Below are 14126 nucleotides of genomic sequence, written 5' to 3' on the forward strand. Positions count from 1 at the left end.
CAGAAATCCCTATTGATTTTAGTATTCTGAAAATATATGTATAGATGCATATGTCTGTGTGTGTGTGTGGAGAGAGAGAGGCTTCAAAGAAAAATCCCATAATACCATCTACCGACTCTTTATGGAAATCGAGGTATGGACAGCTAGAACACTTCCTTTATCTTCTGCTATATTTTCATTTTGAGAATTCATGAACTAAAGGGGGGCAAAGATTAAGCAAAGAGGAAATCTGGGCCTACAAGTCAATGCATTGAACAAGACTAGAAGGAATCTATATGAAACAAAGAGATGAAATTTTGAGTTAAAAGAATAAATACTACCTTCTCAATACAATATATAGAAAGGGATAAAATAGTGAAAGGAAGGAAGGAGTAATGAAGAGTCTTTGCAAGCCTCAGGTAGCACACCCAAGCTATCTAACCCGAGGATACAGAAAAGAAATAAATGGGAACCAACCAGAAAATTGGGAAAAAGTTAAAGCAGAAATTAAGTGCTCAGAAACCTGGATAACTATCAAATTGACAAATAAAACCAAGGTTTTGTTCTTTAAAATCTATTAAATTGATAAGTTGCTGACAACTCTAATCAAGAGAGAAAACATATTTATGAAATTGGGAGTGAAGAAATTATAACCAGAATGGGAGCAATTAAAAGATACAAGAATGTTATGAACAATGCTACACTAGTAAATTCCCTGGATGATTTTATAGGAAAATACAGCTGAAAAGCATAGTCTTATTAAAATTCTAATACAACAAAGAAAATTAAAATGTAGTGAAATATTATCACTAAAAGAGCACCATGATCAAGATTTTCATAAAAATAAGAGCACTTAATAACTTATAAACAGTGGTTCTCCAGATTTGTAGATTGCTACAACTGCAGGTGATCTTGTATAAGCTATTTATTACTTTAAAAATATTCTATAAAATATATAGCCTACTTTTAGAATCAAGAATAAAACATTAAAAATAATTTCTGCCATGGAAATGCTTGGAAGGTAGAATATTTAGATTAATGAAAGATCACATTTACTCACATAAACAAAGCAGAATATTAATATGTCCAACATGAGATTATGTAGCTACACATTTTTCATTAAAGTATTTATACAAAGTTTAATGTTTGTATAATATCAAATTCAATTTATATTGATTCATAAATTCTGTCTCTACATAATCAGAAGAAATCATTTTACAAAGGGATCAATTAAATAACAAGGGTTTGGATAAGACTTTCTTAGTGGCAAAATCAGATCTGAAAAAAGTGTTTCCCCGAAACACCTACCTTGAGGATATTTTGTTTAAAACACAAAACTTTCATTAAGTTTCAAGAGAGAGAATCACTTAAGGAAGCTGCTATCCTCTTGTCTATTGGAATCATCATTCACTAGAATAATTATTATTAGGAAATATGCCTGATTCATTTTCTTCACATGCTAACTATACATGGCATGGCATACCACAGCAATTACTGTCAAGAGAATTACTATTAAAAGAATCATTTTCCCTGTACTTAAAGTGTTTTCACTTAAAACAAAAAGAATAAAAGTAGTCATTATGTGCCTGTTATGGAGTGATCTGTCCCTAAATATCTTCACAGCTCCCTCTTTTACTTCTTTCAGTTCTTGCTGATCAAATATCACTTTCTCATAAAAGATCTTCTTTTTCATCTGTGTTAGGCTGCATTTTTGTTTACAATTACCTACTCTCCCAGGAGGATTAGACATTCTTGCCCAGTTGGTTTCAGGTTTGGTCATATGACTTGCTTTGTCCAATAACGTGTGAAGGTAAGTGACACATGTTTTTCTAGGCAGAAGTTTTAGGCGTCTTCACATTGTTGCTCCCATCTCATTTCTCTCTGCCTTGATGACTGCAATGATCTTTCTAGAAGCTGCTCTGTCAACCTGGGCCCCAGAGGAAAGACAACATGGAAAAGAGCCATGCCTGACCTGTGACTGACATGCAGCACTGGCTATAATTAAACTGTTAGTGTAGTCAACCTCGGAAATTTGCAGTTTGATTGATATCACAGTATAACTTACCCTGTTTTCAGGGACACACCACCTCATACAAGCAGCAGGTACACCTCCTCCAGTCTGTTTCATTTTTTTCCATAGCATTTTTTTGCCCTTCAACATATAAGTCTATATTTGTTTATTGTCTGTTTTCATCCATAAGAATACAAGCTTCATGAGGGCAGGGGCTTTATTCTTTTCATTGTTGAATCTCAGCACCTTGTTTAGTGACTGTGGTAATTATTAGTCAGATGGAAGGTACATGAAAGGAGGAAGGGCATTTCAAGCTAAGGTGGGACTCTTCCTAAAATGTCAGAGGAGAGATATAAGCTGCTGAATTGTATCAACTTTATTTAGCTTTTCCAGCTGGAGGGAGAAAATGAATCAAAGTGGGGAGGAAAGGAAATTGGAGGACTAGGTTATTATGATTATCCATGAAGTCTGGACATAATCAGGAGAGTAAAATCATACAGCAATTTGAACAGGGGAAGTTTAATGTAATATACAGAAGTATTAACTGTAATATAGGAGTGGAGTGATGGGAAGTAAGCTAGTAAAAGTTAAAGAGAACTGTGAAGAATATAGGAATAGCAGATGTAAGGAACAGCTACAAATATAAAAAATAGCACTAGCACTAACATAACAGTCCCAAGGAAGAGACGAAGCTCCTTCCCCCCACTCTCCCACCTTCCATCCTGGGCTGAGACATAGACTTCATTTGTGGCCATGGTTCTGACTCATTGTATGGCAGAGAAGTTGCTATGGTACCACACCTGTGGAACGTGCTGGAAATATGTTCTCTAAGATGCTGAGAAAGCTGGTGGCTTGGCAGTGTCTTACTGAGGCACTCTGCTACAAAAATACCTAAGGAAGTGTGCCAAGGGAAATTCTGGTTGCGATGAACTGCAAGACTGGGTGATGAAGAAGCCATCAATGCTAGCACATCAGAACAAGGAAGCAAAACTCCTCTCCTCTTGCAATATCTGTCCAACGTCCTCTACTGGCAAAGCTTAAAATCATTCCAACTTGAAAAAATAATTAAAGGCCTTGGATAATTTTCACAGATCAGACAATGCAGGATGAATTTGGAGTTGAGAGGCAATAAATTGATAACTGACATGTCAGGTAAGAGATTTTGGTGATCATTCCAAGAGAATGGAAAAGATGTTATAGTATCTTTGACAGGTATAGAGCCATTAACAAAGTAGATTTAACAGGATTTGATAATAGGTTGAATATGGATTTGAAGAAGAAGGAGAAATAAAGAATCCTCCAATTCCACCAGGAATGATTGGTTCCCTGAGATGTGTAATTCAAGAAGAAATGATCTTTGGAGATTCATCAAGAAGACTGGTGGGGATGGAAGTAAGTAAGTAAAGTTATAGACACATTGAATTAAAGATATGTATTAAATATCTAGATGGAAGTGGCCTATGGGTAATTGAATACAAAGATCTGGAGCTTAGGAGAAAGATAAAAACATAAATAGATTTTACATTTCCTATATAAAATAATTATTAAATACTTGATATAGATATCACAGAGAGTTGGTAGGTAATACAGTGCAAACTGGATTATAGCAACCAAGAGTGAAAAGAATGAAAAGAGAAGGCTACCAAAGACAGGGAACCTAGAGAACACTAGTATTTAATGCCCTTTGGTTCTTTTGGCTTCTGCCAGTTAGGATGTTTAGTACCAAGTATTTTCTTTACAATGTCAGGCCCTATGTAGCACATGGAGAGTTTATCCCAATTGAGACATTCCATATATTTTTATATCTTTTTTTTCTAAAATATGGCAAACTATAATGTGTGCTCCAGCACCTAAATCCAATAGTTATCCACATTCTAGACAATGGACATTTACAACAATTTCTCATACAATGACTGAATGATGTGAGCTATCAGGAAGCAACATCATCTTAATAAATCAAGAGTGATACCTGCAGAGTGATTTATAGCCCTGGGTAGAATTAACTAGCTCTCCCAGGGTGAAGTTTCTTGGGGAACCATTCCTAAATGAGTTAGAAGATCCCCTGGGGAAGTCAGTGGTGTTACTGGAAAGCCTATGGACAAGCAGGCCCATGGTTTCCCCCTGATGGTTTGCGCTCCTTCCTTATTACCATCACTGTAGTCACAGTCCTGTCAGTAATTATCAGAACAAAAATTGTAAAAAAAAAAAAAAAAAAAAAGAAGAGAGGAATAGGAGAAATGCCAAATGAAAATTAATTTAAAAATTAGATAAAAGTAAAACTGATTTTTCAGAGTAAAATACAAGAGAAATATTAAGAATTAATGGTAAACAAGTAGGTATAAATAAAAAATAAAATACATAATCAAAGTTAAAAGTTAAAGCAATGTTTTAATAAGGATTATAACAAAAGTGATGCTTATGTTACAGTGTGAAAGAAATGAAAAATCTTAAAATCCTCAGGCAAAATATTAATATGAACGTACAAGATTAATAACTTAATAATTATAAAGTATAAAACTATATGTCTTTAAAGTTAGGAAAATTAAAAAAAATATTTTTTAAAAAGGGGAAAATGCTAGTTGATGAAATAAATATAATACTAAAGATACAGAGGAAAGTCCAAGGTGAGTTAATGAAGTATGTTTGAATGGGAGGTTGACAGGGTAGAAATGACAAAATCAAACATAAGTAGGGCAGGGATTTGAATTCTTACTAATGTCTTCAACGTTTCTAATTTCTGGTATATGGTCCACCACCTTGAACTAACCTGGCCTAATCACTCTGAAAAATGGCCTGCAGGCATATGATCTTGCTTTTCCTCCAGCCTTCATTTCAAATCAGAGAAACATGAAGACCCACAATCACCTATGAAGCCCCAGACATTGATGAATTCAGTGCTCTCAGAAACCCCAACAGTCTCAGAAAATCAGAAAAACAGGAGATTTACTCATACATACCATAAGTCATTAGTGTATATTAAGCATAATCACAGAATTATATTGGTGGAAAAGAAAAATGAAAACAAAGAATGAAAAAAATGAAACCTTGGCAGATAGTCATGATATAGCTTATGGTGGAAAATTCCTGTCTGTGTATTACATACTTACCTCAGAGTGACTTGAAGGGTAATTTCCCTATGAAAATTATAAGCAGAGTAGTTTAGGCAATGTGCAATTTCAATTCTTGGCTCATGCTTCTGCCATGATTTAATAAATTACAGGCGTATTTGCAATGTAGAGTGAAACAAAACGTTTTGACATTATAAAGTTGTGGGTTTGAATCTTAATTCTGCTTTAAGCTGTTTATGAGTTTTACCCCCTAATATATCAGATCCCATAGGATTCAATGTGTAAATGGGGGTAGAATGCATCTTGTAGGGCTATTTTGAAGATTAAAAATAATGCAAACAAACATCTAGCACAATGTATGGCAGAGAGTGAATTGTACCCCTCATTTGTGTTGTTAGACTTACAGTTACTGAGTTAGCACTGCTCTGAATCAGCATTAATCTTCAATCATAAACTAACTTGATCACTAACAAGGTTTTGAAAGGCCACAAGCAAGCCAATTAACTTCATTAATTGGTGTCACAAATGAACACTGCTTTTTAAAAATTCCAGTGACTTTCCTTTTATATTGTAGTCATATAACAAAATACATAATTGATCATTGCAGTTAAAATAATTTCTGTACTAATTCATTTATCCAAGTGTCTTTCACATTAGTGCATTCTTATTTAGTAGCTAGTGTTGTCATAAAATTGGTCAGATGACCATTCATAAAAAGATAAGGAGACATGGTAAGTCAGACAGAACAGGGTCATAGCACATGTGGAACTTAGTTATTTAGCACAATAGGATTTGGCTTTAAGGTAAGAAAAGTTGTTTTAAGTATTATTGATTTTTACTTGGAAAATGTGTCCTATTGATTTTTCCATCTAGACCTATAACTATGGCTTTTAATGCACCATTCTTGTCTATAATGACGACCAATGGAAAGTCAAGAGCAAAAATGGGATGATTCAGGCGGGGAAAGGGTAAAATGAGGTTTTAAGAAAAACTACCTAAAAGAGCTCCCTCCGCCACACACACACATGATTGTACTTCAAAGTGCTACTTACTTCTGAAGTGGAAAACGAATTTCTTAGCTTTCTGAAACCATGTGGCGAGTTTAAAAAGTAAGCAACTGAATTTGCTGTTTCAAAGCATCTATGCTTTGGGGTAAAGAATTCCTGGGTTTCTGCCAAAAATAAAGTTCAATTATTTGGAGGAGTTGGTTGTTTGAATTTCTGCATTTCTTTTAATCAGGATTTTTTCTCCCAGCTGTCATTAGTTGGTTCTATTTTATTACCTTTTGAGACTTGGCATTCAAGCATTTGGAAATGTATTTATTCAGTCAGTGTATGAAACAAACCACAACAACAAAACTGCTGGAATTCTGAAGAACATTGCTTATCATCTGGCATTGCACAGTCAATATTCTTTGTGCATCAAAGAACCTACTTCTACAGGGCTACCCAGGAGTAGCCTCTGTAGAAAATGCCTTTATTTTCCTTTTCATTTCCTTTCTCAGTGCATCTTTCTTACTTTTCTTTCTTACCTCTCTTTCTCTACTCCTTCCTTTCCTTTCTTCCTTCTCCGTTGCTCTGTCCTCTCTTTTCTCCCTTACTTCCTTCCTCTTTTCTGAGTTTCTTCTGTCTTTTTTCATTCAAATTTGAAAGCTCCAAAGAAATAATTTACTTAAAAGTTCAATATTTGTGAAAAGGGGTTTTCAAGAAACAAAGTTTATTATTTGTACCAGATTTTGAACAGAATAGAATGAAATTGCAAAGAAGACAATTCCATTAACATGATAATAGATACTACCCTTTATCACAACAGTTTATGATTTTAGTTTTTGCATCATGAAACAATCACTTGTTAAGCAAATCCACTTAAGTGCTCTGGGAATTTTCAGATTCATTCAGAGTCTTTTAGTTAAGAGTGCTACATTGATTTTTTTTCCAGACATTGATTACTGCCTGAAAGAGGAAAAGGTTACAAGAACAAAAAAGCACCTAATAACTGGACAAGTTATTCACCTATAGAGCATTGAATTTATTATCATTCATAATATTAAAAATTTTTAACTATGAGGTTTAAGGAATCCCATAAAATATATTCCTATAGAAGAAAAATCCCAGGTTTCTGCATTAACATTTTAGTTAACTAAATAGTATCATTTATACAAACTGATGTTCTGCATAAAGTCAGACACCTATTATTCAAATATTGTTGGCCATTTAAGTAGTTGTATAGTATCCCTCATTTTATGCTTGATGATCATTGAGACGATGTAAATCCTGTAGTCAAACAGGCATAATCTAGTTCATTTCCTCTATCAGTCTGTGTTGTCCTTTAATTTTTTAAAATTGGATATACTGTCTTCAAGAAGACGGTATACAGAATTGGTTTATCTTAAGTAAGAGGTAAGTAGCAAAGTTAGGCAATGAGATCAGCTTCCAGTACAAGTAGTAGTTGTCTGTGGAATACAGTAGTCAGTGGGAGGCCTGCCTCAGGTGAGATGACAAAATTTTAATGGATTTGAGAAGTAGTTCTCTGTTCCTCTACAACTTCCTTCTGCCTAAGTCTGGGGAAAAAGCGAAACAACCTGAAACCTATTATAGAGAAGTGATTATGTCAGAAATTTTATACAAGCTTGATTTTTCTGTTTGGAATCATGGTGGGGGAAGGATAAGAGAGTGTCAAAAAGAGTGATGTTCAAAGAACTGATTTTCCTTGGGCAAAATTGAAGATTATTAATTATATTGCCTAGGGTTGAATTTATTTGTACTTATATCTTTATTTAAAAACAAACTATTAGGAGTAGTTCCAAAAGGAAGTAGTTCAAAAAGAGTAATAATTCTTTACGTCTCTGCTTATTTCCTTTAGTCTCTTCTGCAGTCTTTACATTCAAAGAAACAAATACATTTTTAAAGGCATATTATACAAAATTGTCTTCTTTTTTCACTTGACCAATAAAACCGGAGAAGTGACAATCAAAACTGTGGCTCTTCAGACAAGCTTGAGGCAATTTTGGATTCAAGCATTAGGAAAAACAAAATCAGACTTTCTTTCTCACTTTGTGCTTCTGCTTTTGCTGACAATGTCACAAAGGTACTGCACATCAAAGAAGGCCTCTAAAGCAGACCATTAGATCACAACCAGTTACAAACCTCCAATTTTTAGCTCTTCTAATGAAAACCTGCACTCTGGCACCATTAGCCTAATTCCTTTTTACAGCTCCAAGATCAGCAGTGTCATTTCAATTAAAATAACACAAATATAATAGTATTTATCCTCAAAAAGCCTCATAACTAAGAATGGACCTTTGTTAAATCCTCAAATCTTCAACCACATAAATCCTCTTCTAAAGCAAGCAGGTAATCCATTCAGCCTTAAAATATTATTGATGTGGCATGCCACACTTACAAAGCATTCTATTTTTCCACAATACTTTTTTTTCCTTAACATCTTCTGGCATTTCGTTCCTTGCTCTTTTTCAAAAGAAAAATTGCAGAAAAATAGGATCTAACTTTACTGAGAATTATTACTTTATAAATCTTCATTTTCCAGAGTCTCTCATCTTCTCTGACATGATTCACCAACGAAATTATTATTTTATGAAAAGGAACGAGAATCATAACAAGGAACACCTTTGTTTCTCCACAAGTGTTTTGGTAATTAGAAACATGAAGACAGCTTTGTTCTCTAAGAATACCTCTGAGGAAAACGTTTCAAGTATTTTTTCTGAGCTGTCATGACTTTAACACACCGACCAGTCTTCCTGACACACTTTGAATCAGATATCCCTAAGCAGTGAAGCAGCAGTTTTTCCCCCAAACTGACATTTGGTAAGCATTTATCAATCTAATAAACATTAACCTGATCATATGAGTTTAAGAAAACCCAGCTCTTAAAATTATATTATCTCCATTCAAATTCACTTTCACACAGAGCTGAAGTCCATTTCTCCTACTAGACACAGCTGTCATCAGAATCAACAGTAGCTTGTACTGAATGATCGGTTACCTAGTGGTAAAGGACTATACGCTATATGCATTTGGGAAGCATTTTGATCATGAAAAATGTGGAAATTGATCTACGGCACTACTTGATGTCTACTTCTTATATTTTATTAAACTTCCATAGTACAAAAGAGATCAAGTATAGCCATTTAAGTATAGTCTATAAAATGCACACAGCAGAGATTTTTTTTTTTTTTTTCGAAATACAAAGGAAAATCTTAAGGGAAAGGAGTGTATGACCTAAGAGCAAAATCAGATTTAAGAGCTAAGAGCAGGGGCTTCCCTGGTGGCGCAGTGGTTGAGAATCTGCCTGCCAATGCAGGGGACAGGGGTTCGAGCCCTGGTCTGGGAAGATCCCACATGCCGCGGAGAGGCTGGGCCCGTGAGCCACAACTACTGAGCCTGCGCGTCTGGAGCCTGTGCTCCACAACAAGAGAGGCCGCGATAGTGAGAGGCCCGCGCACCGCGATGAAGAGTGGCCCCCGCTCGCCGCAACTAGAGAAAGCCCTCGCACAGAAATGAAGACCGAACACAGACAAAAATAAATAAATAAATAAATAAAAATTAAAAAAAAAAAAAGAGCTAAGAGCAGAATCTCTGTGAAATCACAGGAAAGGCTTGTAGTAGGAGAATAGGATAATGGAACACATCTGTCACGTAGCAGAAAAGCTAGATTTGTAGAATCAACACAGTAGCCAAGGGAAAAACCAGGCTACTGTGTAAACGACTGAGCTTTAATTTTGATCCAGTAGGACAACTGGTTAGAATACAAAGACCTAGACTGAGAAATCTTGCAAATCACTAGAATTCATACTCTTTTCTTTTTGAATAATCAAGCAAACCTGATCACAGCTTAACCTAAAGAAAGAAGATTTCAATGTCTAAAGCAGGTGTCAGTAGATGTTTTCCATAAAGGTTCAGATAATAAATATTTTAGGCTTTACAGGCCTTTCAGTTTCTATTACTACTACTCAAATATTTGTCCTTGCAGTGTGAATACAACCATAAACAATACATAAACAAATGAACATGGCTATGTTCCAGTAAAATTTATTTATAGGCACAAATTTGAATATTCATATGATACAAAATATTCTTCCTTTTATTTTTTTTCAACCACTTAAAACCACGTTAAAAACTTTTTTTTAGTTCTCAGAATGCACAAAGGCAGGCACTGGCCAGCTTTGATTTGTGGGCTGTAGTTTGCTGGCTCATAATCTAGAGAAATAAAACCTATGTAATAAGTGAGCATGTTGAATGCTGGGAATATACAAAATCTGAGTTGTTTTTGTAGGAGTTTTCTACTCTGAAACTTATTTCCAAGAATTAATAGCATCAGCAACTTGAAGTAGTCTAATTCAGTTTTTCTGACTCAAGAGCCTATGACTTAATTTAGTGACAAAAAAAAAAAAAGAACTTAAATAGATTTGGCAGATTGTGCCTAGCACTATTTCTATTTCTTTGTATCTTGCTCCAACTACTATAACTACAATTATAAAACTATCTTAGAGACTAGATGGATATTTTTAAATAATTAGCTACGTCTTTTTCTATGAAATACACAAAGATATAATGTACGTTTAAATATATGGAAAACTGTGTATCTTATCATATGGTAGTTACTTGAATCTCAGGCTGTAGTGCCAAGATGAAAGTAGCATATCTAACTTTAAAGAGGACATTTACATTTTTAAGGTAGTATGTACAGTGGTTAAGGGAATGTTTTATAGAAACAGATTGCCTGGACATAAATCAAAGTTCTATCACTTATTACTGTATGACTTTGAACAGGTTACTTTCATAAACTTTGTGCCTCGGTTTATTCACCTACAAAATGGAGAGATTCCATAGGGTTGTTTTGAGTTAATCTATGTAAAATACTTAGAAAAGGGAATGACACAAAGTAAGACTTATAAAGCTGTTTGGTTTGTTATCATTATCAGAAGCACCCTCTCATGTCTTATTTCCTCATTCTTAGAAACTCCTTTTGAGTAATCAAATAATATACCCCCCCAAAACACACACACAGACTCACATAATTTTGGTTGGCATGAAAAATTAGGTGATCCAGATAAACTTCCTTTAGGTGAAATTTAACACTTATCTTGATCAACTTTCACTATAACAGTAATTTCCTAGTTAGACTCTTCATTTCAATATGAATAATAGAATTTATTTTAAAATATAAAAGAATATTTCATCTTTAGAAGGTATAAGAAGAGATGAAAGTCATATCTTACACTAAATAGACAGTTAAATGGTTAGTTCAAGTATATGGATTTGAGCAAAAAGAACATTATCAGTTACCTTTAATTATACTGAAAATTTTGCCTCAAAGGATTAGGATAATTTTATCCCATTGACAGGTTACTCTTTCTCTTATTTAAATGACTCAGTAGTCTAATTGAACATTATATGTGCATTTCTAATTTTAGTACAATATTTGTATTCATTCTACATTGAAATTCAGTAAGAGAGGTTATGAATACAAGCAACGGCTCCCTACTTCCATACTTATGAATTAGTCTTATGGTAAGGTATTTCAACAATCTGGTCGTAGTTTTCACATTAAAATATTTATATATGGTAATTGACAGCATTACCACTAAAGTATAAAACATTCTACCACCTTGTCTTCATGACCTTTTTAAAAATAAATTCTAAAATGAATGCTTACAAGTTTAACATCATACAAAACCCAAGTTTTGAGATAAACCAATGAAGCAACCACAAAAACAAAATGCAGTAAAACTCCAGACAATCTGTAAAATGCAAATATATATGTGTGTGTGTATATATATATATGATGCACATTCTTTTGTCTAGCTTCCTTATATCCTTTTCAGGACAGGAACAGTTATAAATATTTACACAAAACACATTAACCTAATTTTATCTTTATTGTAACCTATTAGGTATCTGTTACTCTTCCTGTCTTTAAGTGACAGAACTTATTTAAAAGAACTTAAAAGATTTAAAAGAACTTAAAGCTTATGCTGTGTCTTTAAGATTGTGTTGCAAATACGGGTCATAGTTAGAATTTGAACGCAAGATTTTAATTGCTAGTCCAAGTCTCTTCCCACTACACAAGAGATGACATATATTAAATTACACTACAGCATAATCTGATGATGCCATTTTTTTCTGACACGACTGGGGAATACAAGTACTGAATTTTTCAGAAGTAGAAATTGACTTTTGGGTCCCAGAGAAACATTTATTTTAATCATTTTTTGATAGAAATCTTCTGAAAAACTATTAATACTTCCCTGTATTCTTAAAAAGAGGCCACTGAAGGGAATTTGCTCTTATCTTCATCATTCACAGCCTCCACCTTGAACATCCATTACCATACCCTGTGGTAATGCCTTGCCTGTCAAGCTGTCAGCTGGCATGGTCTGCCATCATCCTACTTGCCTCTAACAGCCGTCTGCTCCAATTCTTCTCAGTGACTCTGGGTCAGGGAACCAGACGACCAAGCCTTTTAAAGATTATAGGTAAAGACCCGAAGTTTCCTTAACTATAAGATGAGATTGCTATACCAGATCCGTAGTTCTAAATCCTGGCTGCATATTTGAATTACTTGGGGACCGTTTTTGTTTTTCTTTTTTAAACAAATATTGCTCCGGTTCCACTGCAGATTCTGGTTTAATTGGTCTGAAATGGAGCTTCACCATTGGTATTTTCAAAATGCTCCTAAAGTGTTGTGTTTTGCTTTGTTTTTCAGCCAGATTTGTGATAGTATTAGATGATGTATAAAATATCTTTAAATCTGAAATATATTGTTTTCACAGCTAAAAGAATCAGTAGATCTCTAAATGAAGGTCTAAATTCTATACTATAGTTTCTAGCTAAGTAGAACATATATATATATATACATATATATATGTATATATATATATACATATATATATGTATATATATATATACATATATATGTATATATATATACATATATATGTATATATATATATACATATATATATATATCTGCATATACACACACACACACACACACACACATATATTCTTCCTCAAGTCATCATTTGAAACTAGTGTACAGTTTTGCATAGTAAGGTAAAGGCTTCCTATTTTCATCAAACCTACTCGGTATTTCCTCTCTAATTTTTTAAATTCCCCTCTACAATTCTCCAGCTAAATTATTAGATTAGGTTGCAAAAACTTAAATAATGAATGTAGCAATCTAGCATTTTGAAAATGACCCCATATATATAATTTTATATCTTTAACATTATAACAAATTATTATTATCTTTGCTTCCTTCCTTCCTTCTGCAACTTTTATTTCTATTGCTATGTGTTTGCTATTGCCAGAGACAGGAAAACAAAACAAAACAAAAAACCCTCCATTTCAATGGAGTTCATAGGTGAATGTGGAAAAACTAACAAGTGAGCAGACAGTTGTAATCTATGTGCTAGAGATATTGTAGATTCCTGTAATAGTGCAGATTGGGTGCAACTAAACCAACCTGGGGAGGATAGGATTCCTAGAGGAAGTTAAGGTTCAATTTAATCTTGAAAAACTCACCTAAGTAAAGAAGGAAAGGGTCAGAGGAAAAACACTATCAGGAGAAAAATATGAGCTTCTTTAAAAAGATTTAACAGTGTAGAATACTCTGGGGGATTTCAAGTATGAGTTTAATATGAGTGTTAGAAAAAAATAGAAGAAAGTATAGAAAGCTGAGTCAAATAATCAGCTTGGAGGTAGTTTATGGAGGAACCTAAATGTCCTGCCAAAGATGTCACATTTTTACTATAATGACAATAGGAAGGCATTGAAGAATCTTAATGTGCAAACCAAACATATAAGTAATCCACATTTCACGTTCACGACTAAAACATTAAAACGTGATTATCATTTAGCACTATTGCTATTTATGAATTTGAAGAAAATAATGATATACCCTGGTTAGAGATTGATAGTTTAGAAGTCAAGGTAATAATCATTAATAATCAATAAGCATTTATCTTTTTGGAGAATCTATGTAGACAGATTTGTCATTTATGATCACTGAGGCATGGAGTAGAGGAATCAAAGTGAGGATGAAAA

The sequence above is a fragment of the Balaenoptera musculus genome, chromosome 10, assembly GCF_009873245.2.
Source record: "Balaenoptera musculus isolate JJ_BM4_2016_0621 chromosome 10, mBalMus1.pri.v3, whole genome shotgun sequence".
In the NCBI taxonomy this organism is placed as follows: Eukaryota; Metazoa; Chordata; class Mammalia; order Artiodactyla; family Balaenopteridae; genus Balaenoptera; species Balaenoptera musculus.